Below are 16,722 nucleotides of genomic sequence, written 5' to 3'. Positions count from 1 at the left end.
GAATGAAAACCCCAAATCCCTGTAATTGTTCATTAAAACTAATAAAAATTAATAATAATATAAAAAAGAAGCTGGCATCTATGAAGCAGATTGTGGCATCAGGATCACGGCAAGACTCATAAACAATCTGTGTTGTAGATGATACAACTTTGCTGCCTGAAATTCAGGAGGAGTTGAAATGCTTTTTGCAGAAGATTAAAGAGTATAGCCTTCAGTATAGATTGCATCTCAACATCAAGAAGACAAAAAACCTCACCACTGGGCTGATGAGCAACATTGTGATATATGGAGAAAAGGTCAAGATTTCAATGATTTTATCTTTCTTGGATCAACAATCATTACCTTTGGTCCCTGCACTCAGGAGATCATGAGGTATGTTGCATTGGGAAAGTTTCCTCTTAATCATTTGCTAGGACCTCTCCAAAGTACTAAAGTACTAACAATGATGTCAATTTAAAGACTATGATGCACCTGATTAGGATTATGGTATTTTTAATCACATGCTTTACATCTAAGAGCTGGACAATGAATAAAGACAGCAAAAGGAGAATTGATATCTTTGAGTTTTGTTGGAGAAAAGCATTGAATATCGCCTGAACAGCCAAAAGAACAGGTATGTCTTACAGAAAGTTCACCCAGACCGCTCTTTAGAAGCAAGGATGGTGAAGCTTTGTCTCATATATTTTGGCTTGTTGCTAGGAGGGGCTATTCCTTGGAAATCGACACTATACTTGTGAAGGTAAAGAGTAGTGAAAGAAAGGAAGACTTTCAATGAGATTGATTGACACAACGACTAAAGCAATCAGCTTAAGTATGTCAGAGATGACGAGAATGGCACAGTATACGGCTCAGATCTGTTGTTCCTAGGCTTGCTATGAGCCGTACTTCATTTGAAGGCACCTAACAATAACAGGTAAACACTAACCCCTATGATATCTGCAATCAAGAAATCAAAAAACTTGTTACATTGTGAAAGTCTGCTGTCAAGGACTCCTTTAACGTGCTAAAGCGCAATGATTTTAGACTAAAGACTAAAGCGTGCCTGAGGCAAGTCATGGTTTTCAGTGGCTTAATAAACATGTGAAAGTTATACAATCCATACAGAAGACTGAAAAAGAAGTGATGCCTTTAAATTAGGATGTTCGCAAAGGGTATTGGATATGCCATGGAGTACACAAAACAAAACAAAACAAAACAAAACAAAACAAAACAAAAACCACAGAGAAATCTGTATTGGAGGCAGTGCAACGAGGGCGCTCCTTAGAGATAAGGATGATGAAATGAGGTCTTGCGTATTTTGGGCATTTCAAGAGGTATAAGTCTTTGAAAGAGAAATCATTTTTTTGAAAAGTGGAGAATCAGTAAAACATAGGAAGACCCTCAAGGAGGCAGACTGATGAGTGACTACAACAATGGGCTTGAACATGGTGGAGGTTGTGAGAACTCTGCAGAAGAGGGCAAGGTTTCCATCTGCTGTTTTTAGAGTCACTACGAGTCTAAGTTGACTCACTGGGACCAAACAACAATAATGGAAATTTGAGGATGAGATTATTTTGTTATGGATCTTGTAAAGCCCAAACGAGCAGAAACATTTAGAAATATTTACCTCTGGAAAAATAGTCAGCATCTAGTTGAAATGGGTGAGAGATGGGAATAAAAGAGTTTCTGTGACTAGGTCTTCCTTAACTTTATATACCACACATAGTATGTGGTCAACAAATGTTTACTGAATGCATAAGAACCAGGTTTTTGATTCTTAGTCCCAATGAAAGCTCCATATTTACCTCCGATACTCACACTTTGATAGCTCATTTATTATTTGGATCACACGCTTAACAAATCTACTTTAGAATATCATTTGCAATTTATATCTTATAAAAGTATGACATCAGATTTCATGGTTCTGTCCTGTTCTTGTATGTGTTCCTTGGTTGCTGTAGTAACTGAGTTGCCATGGATTACACTGTGGGAGTTGTAAGGGTCAGCAAAGACCGGAGCCCTGTCATTCTTCATTCAAAGGCAATTGTCCCTGAAAAATGTGACTTGCTTCAATATTTAAGACCAGGGTTCTGTTATTAAGGTAGAATGATACTTCTGTTAAAAACCAATAATTAACCTTGTCTTCAACTTGAGGTCACACTTTAATAGCAATTTCATAAAGTGGACATTCCTCTGTCTTTTATTCTTGAAGTCTTAGATAGGTTTTAAATAATACGTCTCCTGGAAAAGTACACGGGTAATCGTTGCAATTTATTTTATGTCATTATCTAAGCCCTTGAGACCTTACAATCCCAGCTCTTCTCTCTGAGGTAATTGCATACATCTTGGGAATGTGTGAGATGATGTTAATATTCAGGGCACCATCCCTTTGAAAGGATTCACAACCTACAATGGAACACTGTCCTGATGCCTCTCTGCAAAATTTATTTTTAGACAAGTATAGGGTATTTCCTTGCTAAGGAATAATTTCCCCTCAAATCATCGTCTTTGATGTCATGGATTTTCAATGCATATCTTAAATGGGAGTTTTAATTTCAAAGTGGGAATTATGCAACTTGATTATGTTATAATAAAACCTTTCAAATTATAAATTAAGACAGGCTTTGAGGTACATAAGATGCCATTCTTCTCTAAATGTGCCTCTTTTCTCTTCAATAAGTTGTTTTACATTACTGCAGTGCCTTATGTACTGTGGTAAGTAGCAGGCTTAAGTGGTTATTTAATTTTGTTAATACCTATAGTGTGAAAGTTCACAGGAGAAAAATGGACAGTCTCCTCCCATTAAGGTTTGGGGCCTGGGAAACCCCCCAATGGAAAGATCACAATGACTCAGAATCAACTCAAAGGCGACAAATTTGCGATTTTGGGTGTGAGATTTTGGCATCCATATAGGAAGAATGTGAAAGGTTACTCTTTTAGCATAGAGATCGGACGTTTCTCAAAATTTCATGTTATTTTAAAAAGTACTCCAATAAGTGAACAAATAATGTTAAAAACTCACTTATACTTCTCCATCTCCCTTCGAATAATCAAATGTAAAGATGAAGTACACAAACTTGTGTAGAGCTATTTCTATGCATGTGTTTGGAATTTTAAACATCATGTTAAAAAAGAATGAATTATGGAATAGTTAATAATTTAACTATTAGAACTATTTTATTATAAGGACCAAAAGAGTTTTATCAACGTTTTACTAGATAAGCTATCTCCAAATCCTTCCTTTTTAAAACTATAAACCTAATTTTTCTTACCTGCCTTTTTTGTTCCAGAGATCAATAAAATTTTATGTGATGCCACATACATTAAAGTTGGAAGAACATAATTATCGATGTTAGAAAAGGAAATGATTCCAATTTACTCAGTTATTAATTACACTGATTATATGACAGAACATTATTTTCTTGGAAAGAAATAAATTTTCTTTATTCTATGAAATGTGGGGAAATTCAAGGCAAGATATTTGATTTACTTGAATGTCTAATTATCATCATAATTGAAAATGTTGCAAGTGAGTTATGCTGTTATTTATCTAACTTCGAGCCTGGATCTGTATTTCAGCAAAAGCGTAGCACAGAGATAAATTTTGGAAAATAAATCTGAAGTTCATTATAAAAAGATTATCCCCTGTGTATCTCTCCTCCCATCTCCAGCTGTTTCTTCCCTCTTTAAGAAGTTTTAATGAAGACAGGCAGATTGACCATAGCCTGATTCATAACACAAAGACCCTCACTCATCATTTAGAATTGTCAAAATTGCTTTGCTCTGCATTTGGTTTCAGGCAATAAATATAACCCATTGTTTTAAATGAATATGTACTATGATTACGGCTCATACACTAAAAAGACTTTGTTTTTATAGATGTTGGGTAGAAGGGTGGTAACATTTTTTTGATGACTATATATTTACATGAAACATATATTCATACTGTGCGTGCATTCTTGAAAAATTAGCTCCCAAAACTGTGGTCTTTGCAGCCCCAGCCCCAAGTTTCATTCTCTTCTGTTGTCCTGCTGGTGTCCCCTCTTGTATAAATGACACTCCCTTTGATGTCCACAGGAGACCCTTGAGCAGGCAAGAAGGAGGGTATTTAAAGGCACTAAAAAAGGATTGAAAAAAATCCAATGGAAGGTTCACATCAATTAGCTGTGAACAAAAATCATAGTGTGCACCAACTGTATATTCATGACACCAACATATTTATCAAATGTATATTTGTGCTTTCTTTAATTATGGGCATTATTATTGTTCTCCCTCCCCCTCTCCTTTATGTATAAATCAACTTTCCATATGGTGCTGTCTCATTTTTCATGTGGGGGAAAAAGAGAAAAAACCTCCCAAACAAGTATGGTTTTATTTTTTTTTTAAAAAAAACCCTAATAGCTCTTAAAATCTCATTTTACTTATAGGAAATAATTTGATTGCTATTCTGATAAAAGTTCCTAGAGTGGCGCTAGCATTAAGTAAGTTGCTGCTAATTAATTATTACTTCTTTTTTTTATTTTTAAAAAAGTATGCTTTTCTTTTTTCAACAACTTCTTAGGCCCTAACCTTTCTCTTTTTCTTCCAGGCCTTTGGAGTGGCATTTCCTGAATGACATTTCAATAGAACTTTCCAAATACAGTGTAACAAAGAGATCAAGGCCCACTGAGAAGATAGAGCAGATTTCCCCCCTTTAGAAAATGAATAGTTTTAATTATGTCTTTTCTACCTACTGCATATAACCTCCTCCCCCACACCAAATCCTAATATGACAAACATAAAAACACTGAGGCTGGTTGCTTCACACCTTCTTTCCAATGAGCTTTTAAATCAGGCCTCCAAGTAGGTGCATTGTTCAGGGCATTTACAAACAAAGTCTAGGCCCCCAGTCCTGGCCAGCTCTTTGCTAAGGGAGATAAGCAGACCTCCTACTGTTGAATTATGATCTTGTTTTCAGCCATGCCCCCAGGATCTATAGCAATCCCAACAACAGCTTGAAAAATGAACCTGTTTTAAAAGAAGAGCTGGTTGTTGCTGTGACTGACTATGGTGAAACCTCTGTTATTCAGGTTTTCAGGAAGGGTCAACCCTTCATTTTCGGCTAGTCTTTTCAGTGCCTCCTTGAAAGCTGTTAGAAGCAGTGATGTTAGCATTGATTGTGCTGCTTTAAGCCTCAAGTATAATTGCAAGGAGAAGTCAATTACCTCATAGGTATAACACTTCCACATTGAAGGAGCAAATGGGAAAAATTCCTAAATCAAGACATTTTAAATAAGAAAATTATTTTACTTTGGGAAACGTGTTTTGGTGGTTTTTATTTTTTTTTTGTTTATTTTAAAAGAAAAAGTACCAAGTTTTAGTGAGTTGCTTGAAATTCTGACTTTTAAAATTTTTTAAAAATAAACTGCACCTGAACTTGTACAGGTATCAGCCACTAGAAATAAGCATACTGTGCAGCACTGAAAAACAAAGAACTCATGAAATATTATACCAAATGGGGACCTTGGAGGACATTATGCTGCATGAAATATCTCAGTCACAAAAGGACAAATACTGCATAGTGTCACTGTTGTAAAACGGGACTGACATTGGGGTTGGGCCGATCCTATGAAAAGAAGGGATAAATAATGTATACTGCATTGAAACAGATAGGGAGAGAACTGTTTAAAAGGAATATAACAGGTATTATTTTCATGACAAGATTACAAAAAAAGAAATGCATAGTAAAGTGGACTGTGGACTGGGGGGATTGTGTTGTTATACAATGAAAGAACTGTTTTTCAAGGAGAAAAATGAACTGGGGGAGTGGCAGGCAGGGAGGAAAATGTGCAACAATGAATGAATGGGGGGAAAAAGAAATGGAAAGGATACGCTGAAAAAAGGTATATGTTGCATTAAAAATCATTAATAAAAAAAGAAATAAGTAATCCCTTAGGAAACAAGCCTTTTTAAAAATTGTGATTTGAGTGAAAGTTTACAAAACATATTGTTTTTAAAATCAATCAGTCATGCACATTTTGTTCCGTAACATTAATTAAAATTTCTACAGTGTCTGCTCAGCCTCTCATTCCACATTGTCTTTCCCGTCATCAGTCTTAACAAGTGTTTATTACCTATTAATTTTCTACACTCTTCTTTTCTTCCCCACCCTCTTAACCATACTAAAATGATTCTGTGTGCAAACCTTTCAATACAATAGTGGTCTTTTACAAGACTTGTAAAAGGCAAAATTTGTACAAAATTTGACTCCGAAAGCTCTGGTGACCTAGTAAGGAGTTTTGCTGCCAATCCAAAGGGCAAGAGAAAGATGTGTAAGCTTCTGTTGTGCAATTTACAGCCTCTGAAAACCTGCTGGATGGGCAGCTGGGAGTGGGTTCTGATTTGACAGCAATGAGCTCTTTTAAATCACTCAGCATAGTGCTTTCTAGATTCGTCCATGTAGGAAACAAGCTTTTGATAATCCCTCAACTTCTAGTGGAAATAAATAGTTGATGAACACAAACAAATGTATTCAGTTACAATTTCTTGGGCAAATCTCCAAACTCTCTTTTACTCAACTGTCTCTTCCAAAATTATGATAGTGCTTTCTTTTGAGTTGGTATTTCTAAGCACAAGGATAATATTATATACACTGTCTGCTTCTTAAAATACTTGTAATTCTAGCTCCCAAAACTCCTCTAGACATTTTAATCATGTTAGACCCTTGGATGAAGAAAAACTGTTCCTTGGGCCGAGGCAATTGAATTTTGTAGGCCTGAGTTTCTTTCAGTTTAGAAATCCTGTTAATCTAAGTTTGTCTTCAAATCTACACTCTATAGAAGACTAAAGAACTGTTTGAAGCTGTTTACAACAGCTTTTAGTTACAACATAATCCCAGGAATTTAATAAACATTAAATGTAATGATAGATTGAAGAAACAAGGTACAAACTTAAAGGATAAATATTGAGAGTAGAAAAGGACCACCCTCCCTGAAAGGTTGTGAAGTAATATACAAGCAGAATCTCATTTGAAGAGAGGAGGGGAAAAAGACCTATGAGGAACAATGACATCAACAATATTTGTACTTGATACCTACTTGCAACTTCCATGGCTTTTCCCCCCCTCCATTGCTTTTTATAGCTTCACGACTTCACTACACATTTGCTCTTTCCATCTTGATTCTTCTCTCTTGCTGTGTGTCTTCACTCTACCTTTTTTGGATCTTAATTTCTTCTTAGGGAGCTTTTCTGAGCTATTGGTAAGAAACTGCTCTGCAATCCCAAAGAAACGTGGTTCAAAACCACCAGCTCTTTTGTGGGAAAAAGATGGACAATCTCCTCCCATGTGATTTGCTATCTCTGGACATGTGCTGGTGGGTCATCCATGGACCTGTTCCAACTCGACATCACACAAAACCAACAACAATTGGTTCTTAACTGCAAGCAATAGAAGCTGACTTTTTCTGGTAACAGGGAGCTCTGGTGTCTAGTCCGTGAGGAGTTGCACTGTTAACTCAAAAGTGACAGTTCAAAGTGACAGTTCTTTGGCAGTTCAAATCCACCAGCTGCTTTGCAGGAAAAAGATGGGAAATCTCTTCCCATACAATTTACAGACTCTGAAAGCCTGTTGAAGTGTCAGCTATGAATCAGTTCCAACTCAACAGAAATGAGTTTGAGGTTGCCCCCCCCCCAATTATGTACAGTGAGAGATTGCATTTAAAGAATATTGAATGGTTCCCAGAATTCCTGAGAAGGCTGTGAAATCAGAAACAGGGACAGACTTCGTAGAATGATGCCCCAAACCACACACTAGATGTAGCATCATGAAAAGCCCATCTCTGAGCTTGTGGGAGCCCAGATCTTCCCCTCTTAGCCTGTCTATACCAGGAACTCCACTTTGCAAAATTCCTGCAGCTGCTGTGACTGCCACCCAAAGCTGGTTCTGCTACCTGTGGCACCTGCAGGATGAAGATGTCTGGCTCGTTTCCTCTTACTGCTTGCTCTTGCTCAACGGATATACTGTGTAGGTCCCTGAGTTTGGTAGGACTTGGGTTACATGCCTCTCTTCTTTTTACACTAGAGACCAAGAACAAAACAATTCCTCAGGCTTTTCTTTGGGAAAGGAGCCCTTGCAGTACAATGCATTACATGTCGGACTACTGATTGAAAGGGTGACAGTTCTCACACTACTTGCTCTTTGGGAGAAAGATGGGCAGTGTCTTCCTGCAAAGATTCAGTCTTGAAACCAATGATGGCAGTGGGCTTGGGTTTTTCTAATTTTACTTTGAGAATGGAGTTGTTGGTAGCACAAATGTTTAATGCTCTCAGCTGCTGACTGAAAATTCAGAGATTTGAATTCATGTGCCTGACCATCTAGTTCCAAGAATCATCTCTGAGAACCTCGTGGAGCTCAGCTCTCTCCTGACACATTCAGGATCACCAGGACTCACAGCTGACTGTCTAGCAATTGATTTCATCTTGACTCTGGAGAGGCAAATTGCTGAGAATTCCCCAATTAAAGCCAAAATTTCCTGAAGGTGCTGGCTGGCTTAACAAATATTCTCCACAGTTGTTAAAGAGGCTTATACCTAATGATTCTTCCATTCTCTTACTCATTCAACTAGTCATTATTTTAGCAATCCTTTATTGAGCACCTGCTGTGCGACAGGGAAGCTGTAGGAGCTCTGGGTACAAAAACAAAAGTGGTGCAGCCACAATCTAAAAAGCATCTGCCATCTGACGAGGAAGAAGACACGTGAGAAGTTGATTACCACTCAGTGTGGTAAGTGCTGTGGCCTTTCATGAGCTGGGAGTGGAGTGTCCAGCTAGGAGAAGGATCAGAAAATAGCACAGTTTCCATTTCTCAATCTTTCATCAGCCTAAGTTGGGCCCTGGGACTAGTTTTGGACCATAATGGATGGCTGGAGCAGTTACAAACCAGGACACTGTCTCAATCCATGTCTTTCTCAGTCATAGAGACTTTGAGGGTCTTGTGCTCCAGTGATATGAGTACAAAGAAGTGTTAGGACAACTAGACTCACCCAAAAAGCCTCCGTTACAGCCCTTGAGTCAATTTCCACTTTTAGGCAGGAACTTGCTGTCTTCATGACAGGAGATTGCTCATCTGTCTCCCACAGAGCAGCTGGTGGATTTGAATCATTCATTGACCTTTTGGTTACAAGTGTAACATGTCCTGTTCTATACCATCATCAGAGCATGGTGAGTTCCTTTCTAGATTCACAGCAGACCTTTATAAAGCAAGAAAACTCTGTGTTAAATCAGGGAAGACTTGTGTTCATCAATGACAGCAACTAGCATTAATTATTCCAATTAGTGCATGGCCACACCTAGAGAGGAAAAGACACAACAAAATGGTGACTCAAGAAAATCGCAAATAGAGATACCATTTGATCCAGCAATAATTCCACTACTGGGAATATATCCCAAAGAGACCATAACTGACATCCAAGCAGGTATATGCACACCCATGTTTATCGCGGTTTTGTTCATAATAGCAAGGAGTTGGAAACAACCTAGGTGCCCATCAACAAAGGAATGGATAGAGAAGCTGTGGTATATTCACACAATGGAATACTATGCTGCATTGAAACACAAGGAACTCATGCAATATTATTCAAAATGGGTGAGCCTGGAGGACATTATGCTGAGTGAAATATCTCAGTCACAGAAGGACAAATATTGCATGGTGCCACTGCTGTAAAATGGGACTGATGTCAGGGTGGGGGTAAGACTGAGAAAAACTGGATAAATTATGTATACTGCACTGAAACAGATGAGGGAGAGAATAATTTAAAAGCTATGTATGATAGGGTATTATGGTTATCACAAGAGTCCACAATTAAGGTTGCATAGTGGAATGTACTTGGGGTGGTGGGAAGGGTGGGGGGCGATTGTGTACCAGGGAGGGAGTGTTTCTTTTACTTTTCAAAGAGAGGAGCAAACTGGGGAGAACGGGGGAGGGCTGGGCGGGGAGAGAAGTGCAGCAATGAATGAATGGAAATCCAAAATATCTGTAAATGTTCATTAAAATTATTAATAATATATAGAAATATATAGAAATTATTAATAATATATATAAAGAAAGGTAAAAAGGAATGAGAAAACGTTCTCTTTAAATAACGCAGTGTGGTTAGAGTCAGACAGATGAGTCTGGAGAGGAAATCAGAGGCCAGATCTCAGAGGGCTTAGTCTGTCTTGTTAAGAATTTCTTTCTTTCTTTTTTTCCTTGAGGCTCTGGGGAGACACTAAAGAATTTTAATACCTTTTCCACCTTCCCACCTGGGAAACAACTTACCAATATCCTTTTCAGAGCCCAGCTAATCTGATACACTAAAATCTGCTTTTTGCTAATAAAAAAGGATCGATCTCTCAGCTTTCCTGACTTTACTAGTTCATATATATAATGCTTTAAGTGTTATGCTATTAGTCCTCAAGTATAAGGCTCATGTAGGGTGATGGACAATGTTAGGAGACAATCTCGTGTTGCTCTTTGAATCATATACTGTATTTCATTCAAGTGTGATACTGTCCGTGGGATCAGTTTTGTGAGGAGGCCAAAGATATAATATCACACAGATTTATAGACCTTTTAAAAATTATGCTTAAGATGCTAGACCAATTCAATTCACAATGGTGTTCACCTAAGGTTTTAAGCGTTTTATAAGGACTGCATTTTTTTCATATATAAAACATGATCTGTAGAGAATGAGTTTTCATCCTTTAGGGAAAAGAGATCAGTATTGAAGCTATATTTTACTATACAGAAAACAAATACATCCTAAATATTTTTAGTGAATGCTAGAGGAAATGCTACATTTAAAAATACTTCATTTATTATAGTAAAACATTATAGAAAATGAAAATTACTTTAATCCATTTATTTAATTAAATATTAATATATTCTTGGGATAATTTCTACCTGAGACTTAAATCTTAATTTTTATTACATCTTGGCCTGGTAAGTTAAGTCATACATATTAAAATATGCTTGATGTCCTCACAAGTTTAAATTTAGCCATATTAAGCTTTCATTAACTATAGTAAAAGTTTAACTTTGAAAGATATCTTTACATTTATATTCTATATGTGGTTGTGTACTGTTGAATCAGAACTGACTCAGAAATGACCCTCCAGTAGATTATCTGGGCAGTAAATTGTACAAAAGGAGATTTCCCATCTTTCTCCCATGGAGCAGTTGGTGGATTTGAACCCATATCTTTGAGTTAGCAGTGAAATTGCTTACCACTAAGCTACCAGACTCTCTAAAATTCAAACCTGTAGTCTTTGAATCTATTAGGACTCATGGTAACCATACACTGGGTTCCCAAGGCTGTAAATCTTTATGGGAAGAGACCACCAGCTTTCTTTCTTGGACTGGTTAGTGGATTTGAACTGCTAACTGGTTAGCAATCTGAAGTGTAAAACACTATACCAAGTGCTCCTTCAACTCTATAAAGCAGCATTTATTATCCTCACTAGTTTTATGTGATTGAGATTGAATTAATATGGATATTAGCAAAAAGAAATGTGCTTGCTTATAAATAACCTCAGGATCTGCAAGATGTGACTCATTATTTTGAGCTTCCATTACAGGTTGGCTTGGGTAGACTGTGGCATGGCTTGATTCTGCCATGACTGTCTTCTTTATTATTTTGGGGTCCAGGAGAAAGGAGTGACCTCCTTTAGTGGGATGGGGCATTTTAGTTTACTAAAGTGAAGAAGAAAATTAAATTAACTTGAGGTTAGATTCTAAACTGGCATGCAAGGCAAAAACAGCACATGGTAAAAATTATTAATTACATTTATAGTAAAGCCATAGTAGTGACATATACACGTTTTCTCATTAAGTGTAATAGTCTCCAGGACAGGAAGACAGCAATGTTTTTAGAGTTGAAAACCAGATGACTTTACCACCTTGCACTGAAGGACCATGCTTTGGAAAACAAGCATATCTGAGCCAAAGAGTCACACTCCCACTGGATAAGATTTTTATAACATGAAAGACTCAAAGATATGGATGTTAAATGAGAATATTTCAAGTGAATGTTCAGTATAAACTTGTATTATTGTTTTAGAAAATTAAATGTGAAGAGCTTGGTTAACATTTCTCAAGTTGAAGAAACTGAAGAACAAATTCAGCCTTTAAGTTGCAATTCTTAAAGATGCTAAAGGCAGAATATGATATGATCCAGGAAGCAGCAAAAGAAGATGGAATGAATATATAGAGTCACTGTACCAAAAAGAATTGGCTGATACAGAATCATTTCCGATAGTAGCATATGATCAAGAACCAATGGTAATAAAGGAGGAAGTTCAAGCTGTCAGTAGGATTTGGGAAAAAAAATAAGACCCCAGGAACTGAGGGAATACAAATTAACATATTTCAACAAAGGGATGCAGTCCTGAATGTGCTCACCAGATTATGCCAAGAAACTGGAAGACAGCTACCTTTTGAATTGACTGGAAGATATCCATATTTATTCCCATGCCCCAAAAAGGTGATCCAGCAGAATTTGGGAATTACTGAAAAATATCACAACTATCACATGCAAACAAATCTTGCTGAAGATTATCCAAAACAACAAGAACATCAACAAACAACTGCCAGAAATACAAACAGGGTTTAGAAGAGGCCATGGTACTAAGGATATCATCGCTGACATCAGATGGGTCTTGCCTTAAAGCAGAGTACCAGAAAGATATCTATTTGTGTTTTATTGATCATGTAAAGATATTTAACTGTGTGGATTACAACAAAATGTAGCTAACATTGAAGAGAATGGGAATCCCAGAACACTTGATCGTGTTCATGTGAAACTTATATATACCTAGACTAGGAATCTACTGTCCAAACAGAGAAATGGAACACTGCATGGTTAAAAATAAAGAATGAATCAGGGATGTAGCTTTTCTCCATGTCTTTTCAATCTATATGCAAAACAGAGCATTTGGGAGGCTGGGCTTTATAAAGAAGAATATGGCATCAGGATTGGAGGAAAATTCATCAACAACCTATGTTATTTAGATGACACAATTGTGCTCTCTGAAACTGAGAAGGATTTGCTGCAGAAGATCAAGAAATAAAGTCTTCAATCTGGATTACATCTCAACATCAAAAAGGCAAAGATCCTCACCACTGGGCAATTGACAATATCATGATAGACTGGAGAAAAGATTGAGGTTGTTAATAATTTTATCCTACTTAGTCCCACAATTAACACTCTTGGTACTAGCAGTCAGCAAACAAAGAGATGAGTTGCTTTGGGAAAATCTGCTGTCAGAGACCTCTCCAGATTACTAAAGAGAAATGATGTCAGTCTAGAGACTAAAGTACACCTGATCCAACTCATGGTCTTCTCAGTTGCTTGTTACTTGGACAGAGAATAAATATGACAGAAGAAGAATCTATGCCTTTGAATTGTGGTGCTGGAAAAGGGTATTGGACATACTATGGACTGCCAAAAGCACAAACAGATCTGTCCTGGAGAGAGTGAAACCAGGTTACTCTTTGGAGGTAAGAATTTTGAAATTCTATCTCACGTATTTTGGTCTTGTTGCCAGGATGGACTAGTCCTCCCATACATGGAAGGGTGGAGAGTCAGTGCAGGAGGACCCTGGATGAAATGGATTGACACAGTGTCTGTGGCAATGGTATCAGGGGTGTCAGAGACAGTGAGGTTGGCTCAGAATAGGGGTTCAGAGCTATTTTTCACAAGGTCACTATAAGTTGTAGTCAACTCAACAGCATATAAGAAACCCCAACTCATATTAAATTCTTGGCTAAGCAATTATATTGTAATATTTCAGTTTGTTATTACAGTGAAAGGATGTTATGAAGGTTTTGGTTGGTTTGGATTTTTTTTTTAACTGATGGTGTTCTGTTCAGAAGAATCTGGCAGATTTAAGCCTAGTCTTATTGAAGATTACTACCATCTTTTGACTCCTTTCACCTGCTGTCCTACAATAGTACCTGTTTTTATGGTCTTACCCAAGGCATCTCAAGAGGTGTGCACGGTGAAGGAAAGGAGAAAAAAAGAAGAGTGGCCAAAAGGAAAATAAAACCCCTGGGGTCCTGTTCAAGGTTGACTCTATATTTACAAACAGGGACCCTTTGCAAAAACTAAAGACACGTTTTGAAGCATCTTTGGGTTTTGCCACATTTGCCTCTTGAGCCAGCACTGAGGCTATTTTCTTTGGAACAACTTTTTCTTGCATGCTCTTCTAGACATCTGGGAAATAATGGACAAATGATGTATTGCATTGGAAAAATATGCTTCAAAAGACTTCTCTGAAGTGTTAAAGAGCAAAGATGTCAATTTGAGGACCTAAAAAAGGTGCACCTGATCCAAGTCATGGTGTTTTTCACATCCTTATTTGCAGGTTTGCGAGCTCTAGTGGCCTGGTGGTAAAGGAGCTGCACTGTCGATGCAATGGCATGCAGTTTAGATCCACCAGCTGCTCCATGGAGAAAGACAGGCAGTCTCCTCTCATGAGATTTACCGCCTCTGAAAACCTGCCAGAAGGTCAGCTAGGAATCAGTTTCAACTTAATGACACATGATGCCAACAACACGTGTATGTGAAAGCTAAGCAAGATCATAGACAAATCGATGGTTTTGGATTATGATGTTAACAAAAAAAAATAAAAAATGAAATAAGTATACTGTAGACCTGCCAGAAGAATAAATAAATCCGTCTGGGACAGTACATCCAGAGGGCTCTTTTTGAAGGAGTCTTATGAGGAGATACTGTCTCACATACTTTGGACTTGCTGCCAGGAGGGTACAGTCCCTGGAGAAGGGCATCATGCTTGGTAAAGTGGGGGGTCGGTGGGGAGGGCAGTTAAAAAGAAGACCTTCAACAAGATGGTGAGCTCACACAGTGATCGCAATAATAGGCTCAAATGTAGTAGCCTAACACATAATGCATAATATCACCAGGATCCCTTAATAACAATAATAATACTCTAATGTTTTGTATGCAGAAAGGGACTTATGGGAGATTAGGATGAGATTTTAAGAATAAGGAGTGGTTAAGGGATTAAAGGTCACTTTCAGGGTAAAGATGAGACCTGAACAGTAAAGAAATAAGAAACTATAAAAGAGAGGAAACCTCTGAGTTTAAAACAGTGGAGGTGGAACAGATATAGAGCAATCACATACAAACTATCTGTGAGACCCAAGGTGTGAAAGTCAGTGGGTGCTAAAGTGGGTGCAGCTGATGATCATTGTGAGCCATTACACTGTGAATCTAAGGGATTTCAGCAAGGATTACCAAAATGAATGCTTGCTAAGACATCGATAGAGGAGAGCAGGGATACAGGAGCCCAAATTTTCAAGGAATGTAGGCAAAGCAGTGAAAGTCAGTCGAGGACAGTGATGTGGATAAGGAAAGGACTAAGTGAATGGTATGGACTTCAAAAGAGAACAGTTGTGTGAAACAATAGAGCAAGGGTCAGGAGATGACGGTGGTCTATTTGCCTCATTTTGGAAAACTTTAAGGGTAGCTCAGATTCCCATTCAGGTTAGTGAGATAACAGAGTTTTGAAAGAAAAGCATCATGCTGTTCCTGAAGGTGACAGTAGATGAGGATTCCAGGGAGAAAGGAACTGTGGTGGTGAGACATGTAAACAAACAATGATAATGGAAAGCATAGAGGAGGTGGCCAGAAATCAGATAGCATAAAATAAGTCTGAGAATGAATGCCTTCCAAATTGGTTCACTCAAAAATTCTATTAACTTCTTTCAAGGACTCGTCTTCTTTCATTTTTCCTCTTGTTATCTTCACTATTGGTTTGCTCTCAGGTTAATTCCACAGCTTTGAACTGGTTCTTCCCAGTTCAGTCATGGTCAATGAAGTGAAACTAGAACAGACCTGAATTTGTAAAATGTGTTTGTACCAGAATGATAACAGGAATGGGAAAAATTACAGGTTGATGCCCTACTAGAAACATAATCTCTTCTTAGAAAACAAGGGAGTATGCACACTGCATAGCAACCAAATGTTTTGACAGGCAGAGCCAGTAACAGTGCTGTCTTGCTTAAACATGTTTTAATGATGCTTTTAGACTAAGACCGACTAGGATGAAAGACCGTGGTCAACCAGTGACAACACCATGAATTACAATAGTTCCATTTTGCTGGTCACAGAGATGGCACAGTAGCACCGAGCAAGGGTATAGAATCTTACTCAACATTCAATTCCTGCCATTCAATTAATTCTGTCTTACCTATAATCACCAATCAGAGCTCTTTAATGACAACTAAAGAGCTCTGGGTCTAGTGGTCAGAAGCTGTGCTTGAATCTCAAAGGCAGGCAGTTCAAATCCACCAGCTGTTTGTTTAGACAAAGATGGGTAATCTCTTCCCATGTAAAGCCTTGTGGAGGGTCAGCTATGGGTTGGTTCCAGTTCCAGGGCAAACAACAATGATAACAACGGTAGCTAGCAACAACAAAATCATCTGTAATCTCCATGTTACTAGAATTATTTCACATCTTCCAGTACATATCTTCCTTAACTTTTAAGCAGTGATTTTTTTCAGGTTGATGATTCTAAAATGGTCTTTCCTATTGTTTTCTGAGATTTCTTTTCTTATTTTCCTTCTCCCTCTTGAGTTACGAGGTGGGGTGTGTGTGTGTGGGGAAGTTAGTGGCCTATCCCTAAAGAGTTGAGCTTCTAACTCTCCTAGGTAGTTCAAATCCACTAGTGGCTCTTTGAGTAAAAGACTCTTCCAGTGCAATTTAC

This window comes from Elephantulus edwardii, unplaced genomic scaffold (assembly GCF_000299155.1).
Source record: "Elephantulus edwardii isolate Elephantulus edwardi_28Jun2011 unplaced genomic scaffold, EleEdw1.0 scaffold00147, whole genome shotgun sequence".
Taxonomy (NCBI): domain Eukaryota; kingdom Metazoa; phylum Chordata; class Mammalia; order Macroscelidea; family Macroscelididae; genus Elephantulus; species Elephantulus edwardii.
This window is presented reverse-complemented; position numbering follows the sequence as displayed.